The sequence below is a fragment of the Bubalus kerabau genome, chromosome 8 (assembly GCF_029407905.1).
Source record: "Bubalus kerabau isolate K-KA32 ecotype Philippines breed swamp buffalo chromosome 8, PCC_UOA_SB_1v2, whole genome shotgun sequence".
Taxonomy (NCBI): Eukaryota; Metazoa; Chordata; class Mammalia; order Artiodactyla; family Bovidae; genus Bubalus; species Bubalus kerabau.
This window is the reverse complement of record NC_073631.1, coordinates 7,189,863-7,202,033: the sequence shown is the minus strand read 5'-3', so window position 1 is coordinate 7,202,033 and position 12,171 is coordinate 7,189,863. Positions and strand designations below refer to the sequence as shown.

General features: G+C 37.3%; 1 long non-coding RNA gene across 3 annotated transcripts in view; it reads left to right on the top strand.

The window, feature by feature from the left end:
- LOC129658830 (uncharacterized) overlaps positions 1-12,171 on the top strand; it is a 49,090-nt gene extending 36,919 nt beyond the window's left edge. For 2 of the 3 annotated variants that reach the window (XR_008717521.1, XR_008717519.1), the window contains 2 exons: positions 10,669-10,915; positions 11,874-12,171. This is a non-coding gene — a long non-coding RNA (uncharacterized LOC129658830). The remainder of the gene's footprint in view (positions 1-10,668; positions 10,916-11,873) is intronic. The other variant, XR_008717520.1, reaches the window with a different exon arrangement.

Genomic DNA, 12,171 nt, shown 5'->3' with positions numbered 1-12,171 from the left:
TTCACAGTGATTGAATTCTCAGTTTTGTAGCTGGACTCATTCTGCACAGAATAAAGGCAGCATTTCACAGTCTCTCTTGTTCCTAAGTGTGGCCATTTGACCAAGTTCAAGTCTATAAGACAGGATGAAAAAAAGATGGGCAGACATTTACTCTGGTAACAAGCTCCTAAAGATTTTTGACCATAGGCACTCTACTATACAGCAGATCTCTAGAAGTGAACCACCTTGCATAACTGAAGCTCTTTACCAACTGAAAAACTCCCATTTCACCTTGTCCCTTGCTCCTGATAACCTCTGCTCTATTTTCTGCTTCTGTGAATTTGAACATCTCGGGTACCTCATGTGAGTGAAATCATGCAGTACTTGCCTTCTGTAACTAGACTTACTCACTTAGCGTAATTCTCACCAGGTTCATTTGTGTTATCACAAATGGCAGGGTATCTTTCTTTTATGAGGATGAGAAATATTCCATTGTATGTACATACCGCATTTCCTTTATCCATTCATCTGTTAATGAATATTTGATTGTTTCCATAGTTTAACTATTGTGAATAATGCTGCAATAAATTGGGGGAGGAGCAGGTATACATTTAAGACCCAAATTTAATTGTCTGGCCTATATACAAAGAAATGGAATTGTTGGATCGTCAGATATTTTCATTAGTTTTTGTATTTTTAAATTGAAGTTTTAGTGGATTTCTAGTCTTTTGTTAGTTTCAGATATACAGCAAAGTGATTTGGCTATACTCACACCTATACCCAGACATATTTCAAATTCTTTTCTATTATAGAGTATTATAAGATATGTTCAAACTGGTTTTAGAAAAGGCAAAAGAACCAGAGATCAAATTGCCAACATCGGCTGGATCATTGAAAAAGCAAGAGAGTTCCAGAAAAACATCTATTTCTGCTTTATTGACTATGCCAAAGCCTTTGACTGTGTGGATCACAATAAACTCTGGAAAATTCTTCAAGAGATGGGAATACCAGACCACCTGACCTGCCTCTTGAGAAATCTGTATGCAGGTCAGGAAGCAACAGTTAGAACTGGACATGGAACAACAGACTGGTTCCAAATAGGAAAAGGAGTACGTCAAGGCTGTGTATTGTCACCCTGGTTATTTTAATTATATGCAGAGTATATCATGAGAAACACTGGGCTGGAAGAAGCACAAGCTGGAATCAAGATTGCTGGGAGAAATATCAATAACTTCAGATATGCAGATGACACCACCCTTATGGCAGAAAGTGAAGAGGAACTAAAGAGCCTCTTGATGAAAGTAAAAGTGGAGAGTGAAAAAGTTGGCCTAAAGCTAAACATTCAGAAAACTAAGATCATGGCATCTGGTCCCATCACTTCATGGGAAATAGATGGTGAAACAGTGGAAACAGTGTCAGACTTTATTTTTTTGGGCTCCAAAATCACTGCAGATGGTGACTGCAGCCATGAAATTAAAAGACGCTTACTCCTTGGAAGGAAAGTTATGACCAACCTAGATAGCATATTAAAAAGCAGAGCTATTACTTTGCCAGCAAAGGTCCATCTAGTCAAGGCTATAGTTTTTCCAGTGGTCATGTATGGATGTGAGAGTTGGACTGGGAAGAAAGCTGAGTGCCGAAGAATTGATGCTTTTGAACTGTGGTGTTGGATAAAACTCTTGAGAGTCCCTTAGACTGCAAGGAGATCCAACCAGTCCATCCTAAAGGGGACCAGTCCTGGGTGTTCATTGGAAGAACTGATGCTAAAGCTCCAGTAGATCAAACTCCATTAGTTTGGCCACCTGATGTGAAGAGTTGACCCATTGGAAAAGACTCTGATGCTGGGAGGGATTGGGGGCAGGAGGAGAAGAGGACGACAGAGGATGAGATGGCTGGATGGCATCACTGACTCAATGGACATGAGTTTGAGTGAACTCCGGGAGTTGGTGATGGACAGGGAGGCCTGGTGTGCTGCAATTCATGGGGTTGCAAGGAGTTGGACATGACTGAGCGAGTGAACTGAACTGAACTGAAGATATTGAATATAGTTCCCTGCATTTTACAGTAAATCATGATTGTATATCTATTTTATATACAGTAGTATTCATCTGTTAAGCCCAAATTTCCAATTTATACCTTCACCACTATCTCCTTTTGTAATCATACATTTGTTTTCTACATCTGTGAGTCTGTGTCTAATCTATTTTGTAAGTAAGTTCATCTGCATTATTTTTAAAGTGCACATATATGTGATATCTTATTTGTCTTCCCCTGTCTGACTTCACTCAGTATGACAATCTCCAGATCCATCCTGATTGCTACAAATGACAGTATTTCATTCTTTTTCATGACCAAGTAATATTCTATTGTGTATATGTACAACATCTTCTTTATCTACTCATCTGTTGATGGACTCTTAGGTTTCTTCCATATATTGACTATTGTAAGTAGTGCTGCACTGAATGTTGTGGTGGATGTAATCTTTTTGAATTAGAGTTCTTGTCTTTTCTGAAAACATGCACACAAGTGGGATTGCTGGCTCATATGACAGCTCTATTTTTAGTTTTTAAAGAACGTTTCATTCTGTTTTTCATGTGGCTACACTGATTTACATTCCCACCAACAGTGTAGAGTTTTTCTCACACTCTCTGCTGTATTTAGTATTTATGGACTTTTAAAAGATAGCTGTTCTGACTCATGTGAGGTAATAATTCATTGTGGTTTTGATATGCATTTTTACAATAATTAGTATTGTTGAGCATCTTTTTGTTTTCTTGTTGGCCATATATACATCTTCTCTGGAGAAATGTTTATTTAGGTCTTTAGTTCTATGAATTTTTGAGGCACCTCCATAATGTTTTGCATAGAAGCTATATATACTCAACAATATAGAAAGGTTCCAACTTCTCCACATTCTATGCTAACACATACAATCTTTTGTTTTTCTTATAACAGCCATCCAAACAGGTGTGAGGTGGTATCTCACTGTGGTTTTGTTTTGCATCTCCCTGATGATTAGTGGCTTAAAACTCAACATTCAGAAAATGAAGATCATGGCATCTGGTCCCATTACTTCATGGGAAATAGATGGGGAAACAGTGAAAACAGTGTCAGACTTTATTTTTTGGGGCTCCAAAATCACTGCAGATGGCGATTGCAACCATGAAATTAAAAGCTGCGTACTCTTTGGAAGGAAAGTTATGACCAACCTAGATAGCATATTAAAAAACAGAAAAAAAAAGAAACCAAAACAGATATATTACTTTGCCAATTAGAGATACCAAGGGAACATTTCATGCAAAGATGGGCTCAATAAAGGACAGAAATGGTAGGGACCTAACAGAAGCAGAAGATATTAAGAAGAGGTGGCAAGAATACACAGAAGAACTGTACAAAATAGATCTTCACGACCCAGGTAATCATGATGGTGTGATCACTCACCTAGAGCCAGACATCCTGGAATGTGAAGTCAAGTGGGCCTTAGAAAGCATCACTACGAACAAAGCTAGTGGAGGTGATGGAATTCCAGTTGAGCTATTTCAAATCCTAAAAGATGATGCTGTGAAAGTGCTGCACTCAATATGCAAGCAAATTTGGAAAACTCAGCAGTGGCCACAGGACTGGAAAAGGTCAGTTTTCATTCCAATCCCAAAGAAAGGCAATGCCAAAGAATGCTCAAACTACCGCACAATTGCACTCATCTCACACGCTAGTAAAGTAATGCTCAAAATTCTCCAAGCCAGGCTTCAGCAATACGTAAACCATGAACTTCAAGATGTTCAAGCTGATTTTAGAAAAGGCAGAGGAACCAGAGATCAAATTGCCAACATCTGCTGGATCATGGAAAAAGCAAGAGAGTTCCAGAAAAACATCTATTTCTGCTTTATTGACTATGCCAAAGCCTTTGACTGTGTGGATCACAATAAACGGTGGAAAATTCTTCAAGAGATGGGAATACCAGACCACTTGACCTGCCTCTTGAGAAATCTGTATGCAGGTCAGGAAGCAACAGTTAGAACTGGACATGGAACAACAGACTGGTTCCAAATAGGAAAAGGAGTACCTCAAGGCTGTATATTGTCACCCTGCTTATTTAACTTCTATGCAGAGTACATCATGAGAAACGCTGGACTGGAAGAAACACAAGCTGGAATCAAGATTGCCGGGAGAAATATCAATAGCCTCAGATATGCAGATGACACCACCCTTATGGCAGAAAGTGAAGAGGAACTAAAAAGCCTCTTGATGAAGGTGAAAGTGGAGAGTGAAAAAGTTGGCTTAAAGCTCAACATTCAGAAAACGAAGATCATGGTATCTGGTCCCACCACTTCATGGGAAATAGATGTGGAAACAGTGTCAGACTTTATTTTTTTGGGCTCCAAAATCACTGCAGATGGTGACTGCAGCCATGAAATTAAAAGACGCTTACTCCTTGGAAGGAAAGTTATGACTAACCTAGATAGTATACTGAAAAGCAGAGACATTACTTTGCCAACAAAGGTCCATCTAGTCAAGGCTATGGTTTTTCCAGTGGTCATGTATGGATGTGAGAGTTGGACTGTGAAGAAAGCTGAATGCCGAGAATTGATGCTTTTGAACTGTGGTGTTGGATAAAACTCTTGAGAGTCCCTTAGACTGCAAGGAGATTCAACCAGTCCATTCTGAAGGAGATCAGCCCTGGGATTTCTTTGAAAGGAATGATGCTGAAGCTGAAACTCCAGTACTATGGCCACCTCATGCGAAGAGTTGACTCATTGGAAAAGACCCTGATGCTGGGAGGGATTGGGGGCAGGAGGAGAAGGGGACGACAGAAGATGAGATGGCTGGATGGCATCAGTGACTCGATGGATGTGAGTCTGAGTGAACTTCGGGAGTTGATGATGGACAGGGAGGCCTGTTGTGCTGTGATTCATGGGGTTGCAAAGAGTCGGACACGACTGAATGACTGAACTGAACTGATATATATATATATATATATATATATATATTCATTAATATATGAAATGTTAATTTTTTATTTCATTGTATTCATACCTTAAATTTCTCCAAATTCTGTTTGAAATATTTGAAGACATAGAAGCAACAAGGGACAGAGAGAGATGCAGAGAGGTATAAGAGAAAAAGCGGAAATGTGCCTTTGCAAGGCTTATTCTATTGTCATTTTATATTTAGACTCTGCTGTAGTCTTTGAGAATATAGATTTCAACAATCAACTTCAGTGCAAAGAAAGATGAGATAGAAAAAGAAAAGAAAACAATGAAGCTAGTATTTTTCTTTGTTGTGAACTTCTGGAGGGACTAAAATGTATTACTGGAGTGGTTTTCTCTTTGTTTTTTATTAGAACAAGCAGAACTAGGATTATCACTATTCTAATAACTGTAAGATTTCTACTGGTGTGACTAATACTATTTTTTGTTAGTATCACCTTGAAATATAATGTGTTCGAAAGTCTCCTGTATTAAATTTCAAAGTATTTAAACACCTGGGCTTTTAGAAATATACTTACCCTGGCATATTTTAAGGCAAATTTTTATAAAAGAGATAGGTAAAAGGTTAAATAGTTCCCAAGGGCTGGTATTTTATCATAGACATTATGTCCACTTTCCCAAAGAAATTGTCTGCCAGACAACTGAAATTGCAAACTTAGAATGATGAAATTCATCCAGTGTTTATTAAAGTGCTTGAAATGAAGGCTATTCCATTTACAAGAGTGAATTCTTATTGGTTTCTGTGGCATTTTCTTAGAGTAAGAAATGGAAAGAAAGAACAGAAATCACATTTGATTTAGCCATTTTCTCTTTTTCCATCACTCATTTATTTATTTTTACACTTGACTGACTTACTAAGTGTCTCATTTTCTTTTGTTCTCATTTTTGTTAATTGAAGTATAGCTGATGTACAACACTGTGTTATTATAGCTTGCCAGCATTCATTAAAAAAATCTCCCAATATATGCTGCTCAAGGTGTCTCTCAAAAAACACTAATCTTGCAAGGTCATCTAGAGAAAGAGTAACAGTGGACTCTATATTTGCACATGAGGAGTCCCGCTGGGCACCCTGCTCTCCTGTGGGCATGTACAGCACATGTCTGCACAGTACAGCCCATTTGGGATACAACTGAACTGCTGGCACCGTTCTCCAGCCTGGAGGTTATCGATTGATTCCGGTCTATCATAATTGTATTTCCTTAAATGAGGATACTTTTGGGTGTTCCTAAAATCCTTATAAACATTAGCACATCAGTTTTTCTTTTATTTTTTAATTGGTCTGTCTTCCATATTTTCAAACAGAGTCATTCCTTTCCTTTGAATGCACACCATTCTGTGTTTTAAGAATCTTAGCTTTTAAAACTAATTTATTTTTAATTGGAGGAGAATTTCTTTACAATGTTGTGTTGGTTTCTGCCATTCGACAACACAAAGATGTGGTACATATACAACGCCATGTTACTCAGCCATAAAAAAAAAAGACTGAATTTGAGTCAGTTCTAATGAGGTGGATGAACCTAGTGCCTGTTATACAGAGCAAAGTGAGTCAGCAAGGGTCTAAGCTCTATGTCCTCATTTGCTGTGGTGGATACATGGACAAGAGCTTTTAGTGCATCTTTATCAAGTGCTTAGTAATTTGAGGAGACCACAGATTTGACCAACAGATTGGCCTAGTTGAATGTGTCTTCTCTAAGTTACGGTGATTCTCTCATTGCAACTTTTAAAGCTCTTGTCAATGAAGTCTTTGCATGAGTATTGCCCTCTCCATTTATAGAAGAATCTGATTGGATTGATCATAGAGAAAAAATAAGTATTCTTGAATTTTCTAGTATTTCCACTTTGTGCCCTCTGGTGTTACTCATTTGCTTATTTATTCTATATTTCTGGGTACCTGACTTCCTGTCTAATAGGTTACTGTCCTCACGCCCCTGCTCCCAGACCCTAAGAGGCAAGCCTTGGTTTAAGTGTAGTGATGAGTGGGTGCTGTTATTGTCTCAAGAATGTAGTCTCTACAATAAGGATTTGCTGCTACAGATGTCATTTTCTTCTTTGTAAGTTAGATGTAAGGGCAGGAAGAGGGATCAAAATGAAACCTTGTCAGTTCACAGCTGAAAGAGTACTAATACCAATTAGTCCAAATTCAATCCAGAGTAAAACTCAAAATGTTACACATTTTGACATTTCCTATGACACTCAAAAGCAAGCCCACTCACCTCTGAGTCAAAATATTACTTTATCACCACTTATATATTTTATATAGTACAAAGGAAATTTTGACAATAATATGTATTCCAATTTTATAGTGAAATTACCATGTTTCAGAGTTATTATCTTATTAAACAATTACAATTAAAATTTTGTTCTCCATAGGCAGTAGAAAAGAAGTTTCACAAAATCACATCCCTTTCCTGAAAAATTATTTCCTAAAAAATTATTGCCAGTTTACTGAAGTAAATGTTTTTACCTGAAAAAATAAAAGTAAGGAGAATAAGATCTTCATGAAATCCTACGACTAAAAGAAAAAGCAGTGCTTTCATTTTCTGGTACAGCTGGGTTATACATTTAAAAAAATTAGAATCATACTGTTTTGAAATAGATTCTACATTTGATTCAATGTCAGCATGATTTTCCCCATGGCTTATATCTCTTGTTAACATGATTTTTAATGATAGAGTCTTAATATTTGAGGATATTTTAAAGGAACACATCTATCATGTAAGAGAAAAGAATGCACATAATATGTATTTGAGGATGTTTAAAGGAATGCATCTATCATAAAAGAGAAAAGAATGCATATAATACATTTCTGTTATCTTTTTGGAGATTTTGTTCCTTTCAGTTCTTTTTATTATATTTCTTATCTGCTTAAGTATCTCTTTAAGAATTTAATTATTTTGTTTTTCCTTGAAATTTAGAAAGCATACACTCTCATTTAAATCATTGCAGATGGGAATTCCTTGGCAGTAGAGTGGTTAGGGTTCTCTGTTTTCACTGTGGGGGCCCAGGCTCAGTCCCTGGTTGGGGAACTAAGATTTCACAAGTGGCATGGCCAATAGACAGATAAATAAATAAATTTTATGGGCAACTTTAAAACCAGCCTAGTAATATAAGGTAATTCCCACAGAATGACTATTGTTTCATATTACCAAGGTTAAAATTAAACTAAAGCACAGAATAGAAGATAATTTTACCTCCTTATACCTCTCATGAATGCTTGCTTGTATAAGACGATATGACATTACTTACTAATAGTAAATGTGTATCTTCTTTCAAGAATTACTTTTTGCTTATATTTTTTGGAAGCATGCTCAAATCAATTATTTAGTCATTATTCAGTTTGTAATGGTCACTGTTACTCATTTTATATTGCAATGCAACCATTCTTGAGGTATTTCTTTTGAGCTTGATTCCAATATTTGTAAGCTCAAATATCCTCAAGTCTATCTCCATGAAGGGTACACTGATAGCTTACTTCTCAGGCTTTTGGACATCTGGAAGCACAATTTGTTGCCTGCAGTCCTATCAGTACCCCCCAGACTCTTAGATGTTGGCCCATTGTTTTCATTGGCCTCATAATTATATCAATGACAATAATAAATGTGCTAATTGTGAGAAATGCTGATAACTGTCCACTAAATAGCCATCACCCATCTCCCCCTCCTGCTCCTTTCTAGCACTTGGCACCTGCCATTCACTATCGTAAGGGTTGACATTTGAGAGTCCCATTCTCCAAGTGATGCCTTCTTTGTGACATCACCAGAACCTTTAAGAATGACCTCCTCTATTAGCTGGTCAAGGACGCTGCTCTAGCAATTCTGCCCTATCCTTCTGCTGTCAGCATCTTTTCTCTCTCTAGTGGACTATTCCTTTTAACTCCCCACTTCCATCTAATTTCTCCTCCAGCTCTTCAAAAGGTTGCCTGTGCTCATCACCTCTGAATTATCTCCTCCATTTCTCTTCCAAACTTCTTTCAATATCACATTCACCAGCACCACCGCCAAAGCCACTGAAGTCCTCCTTACTGTTACCTCCACAGGTCATGTCTTCATCTTGCCCTTAAATAATCATTGTATATCAGGTGTTGGTTCCCTCAACTTGGAAATCTTTCATTAAGTGTTTTCCAGGATACCACACTACTGATTTTCTTCTCCTTCGCTCATTTCTTCTTTCCCAAATACATTGTCTGTATAGTTTGCTATGTCTTCATCTCTTCAGATACTTGACATTGGAAAGCCTGAAGCTCTCCATATCACACCAGATCTTAGATCCAATTACACAGTTGACACCTCCACTTGAATATCTAACTTGGCATCTGAGCTACACCATTACCAGATTTATCTCTTCCAAATCTGTACCTCAACTTCCATTTTTTCCTTTTCCCAGTTGGTAGCAACTCCATTTTTTTTTCCTGGTAATATGGCCAAAGTCTTGTAATCAATTTATTCTCTCTTTTATAGTCCATGTAGAATCCATTAGCAAATCCTCTACCTTCAAAGCATGTCCAGAATTTGGGCATTTCTCCCATCATACCTATGACCCTGTTGCAATCCACAATATCTGAACTGAAATCTTGTAATAATTCCCCAACTCTTCCTACTTTTGGCCTTGCTGTGTGCCTCAATTCCAGTCTATTCTCAGTCTATCACAATCTCGGGAACCATTTAATATCCCCCCAAAATGCTAGCACTCTCCTTCAGACTTCCAGTGTTTACTCATTGTACCCCCATAATGCACGAAGTCTTTGCAGATGCCTTGGTGACACCAGACTGGCCTCCTGCCACCTCTCTCATTGTACCTCCTCCTGAGATGGTCCCCACTCACTGTCCTGCAGCCACATGGCCTCCATCCCATTTCTTGAACAAGGCATGCATCGGCTCATTCCAAAACTCTTCCCCTTGGGATGACCTCCCCGAATTAGAGCTTTTTCCTCCCCAAACCCTGTCTATTTTCTTCAGTGTCACCCTCCCAGGAAGGCCTTCATTAAGACCATTTTAAAATTTGCAAAATTTACTCGTGATATTTCCTAGTCTTTTTCTTTGCTTTATTTTTTTCTCCCCAGTATCTATTAAGTTGCTAGTTATAAGTGTTCTATTCCTCCTCCCACCCCATCAAAATACTCTATGAAGGTGGAGATTTTAGCCTGTTTTATTCATATTTCCGGAGACTAAGATCAGTAAGTGGCATATGGCACTTTATAAAATTTTCAAACAAATTAGAGATATTGTCTTACAATATGCTATGGGAAATTGGTCTAGCAATGTGAAAAATATAAAGTTGCATGAAGAACATCTTTCAAAGCTGTCAGTGTATTGCTGGATGAACAGAAAAACCCATTTGGGTATAATAGCAGAAATATAAATTAGACTAATTCCATGAATATGAAGCCACATAAAACTCTGGCCATTCTCCTTTCTCTCTTCCTCTCCCAGACTTCATCTTCTGATTGACATGGACATATCTTCTTCTTTTTTTTTTTTTTTTTTTTTAGCATCTGTCTGGAGGCTGCCTACACCCAGGTTCAGTGGACTCAACTTGATTTATGTACATCCCATCTCTTCTTTATAATAATGTTTCAGAATTTATATTTTGTTAATTTTTTGAAAGCCTGAATGGAATTTTTTTTGTATGTGTGTGCATCTTTCCAAGAGCAAGGCTCTTCCTATTTATCACGAGTATGACCTTTTATTTCCTGCACATCCAGGATATTTCTGTTTACTCTCATCACCTCCCAACTTTCCTGGAAGAGGAGTGGTCCATTCAGCTCTTTGCTTGTGCCCAAATGGAGAGGCAGGGGATCTCATTATTCTCTTGGCTGTTTAATCCATCCTTTTCCATATGAAGTTTGAATCTTCTGGTGTGTGAGGCTCCTGCTCAAATACCTGCTGTTTTTCATTTCCTTCTGTGAGAGCTGAGGCAAGGATAAAGCTTGTTCCCTCATGTATAAGAAGGTAAGAAATGCATTATTTGAGAATCTGAAAATATCTTTATTTCTTCCCATATAGAAAAGAGTACATGCATAGCTATCATTCTTAGATTGTAAAACTTATTAGTAAACCAATTTGTGGTAGATTATCTCTTAATCCTTGAATATAAAACTCTACAAGATATGCATTTCTACCTCTGGAGGTGTTCAGAGCACTGGACTTTCAGTTTGAAGAGGTGATGCACAGGGTCGAGGGTTTAAACTTTGATAAAGGGATCTGGGTCCTGAGGTGGAGGGGGCAGTTCCCTGGAGATGGTTGAATTGACTGGAAATGTTCTGAGATTTGAGCGAGAAGACTAGAGACATGGACCAAATTATCATCCTTCCCATCAATGGCCTTGTTCTCCCCCAGGTAGAACAGTGAGAGATTATCAGATTATTTATAACCTGCAAATTATAAAGAGGTCCATTTCAGCTTTGTATATATTGAAATTTATAGAAATTTCTGGCAGAGTCTAGCAATAGTTTCAGAATTGTTATGTGAAGCATTTTGGGTCAATTTAAAACTTTTTGTAACTGGGATGAGAAAGACCTGAGTATGAATTTCAGTTCTCTAACCTTCTGGCTACATGATGTACAAAGAATTCCATTCATAAGCTTTCTTATCTGTAAAATTAGAAACTATCTTATAAAATTTATAATTAAAATGACATTTATAAATAATTTATCAGGGGTGATATATAGCATGCTTGAAATGTGCGTTGATGATTTATTGGGAAATTATTCATGCTTCTAATTGTAATTTTGGTAAAATGGAGGAAATTGAGTATTAAATTCCTATCTGGATACTATCATAGGTTAAGCACCTTCTTTATTATTTTGTTAAATTTTTTTCAGAACTGATTGAAATGAGTTGATCAATGGAGTTATTATCGATTTGGTGTCATGGTTGAAGTATTAACTCTAGCAATTTTCTATTCCAGCAGAAATGTGTGGCTACCTAGACAAGAAAAAAGGAAGAATCAATCCAACTTGCAGAATCTTCCATTTTATTGGAGAACACAAAATTTGAATCAGTGTGTTCAGTCAAGGATGAACTAATAATTCAGTCCCTGAATCAGAAATTGCACTAAAATTTAAAGCATAAACTATGTTCCTCCTAAAATCAATTGAACAAACATGGACTGTTTTATATCAAATATATATTAGGTTTTCTTATGGAACAAACTTTTTCTCAGCAAGAGATAATAATTAAACTGTCTTTTCCTGTCATTAAGCAAA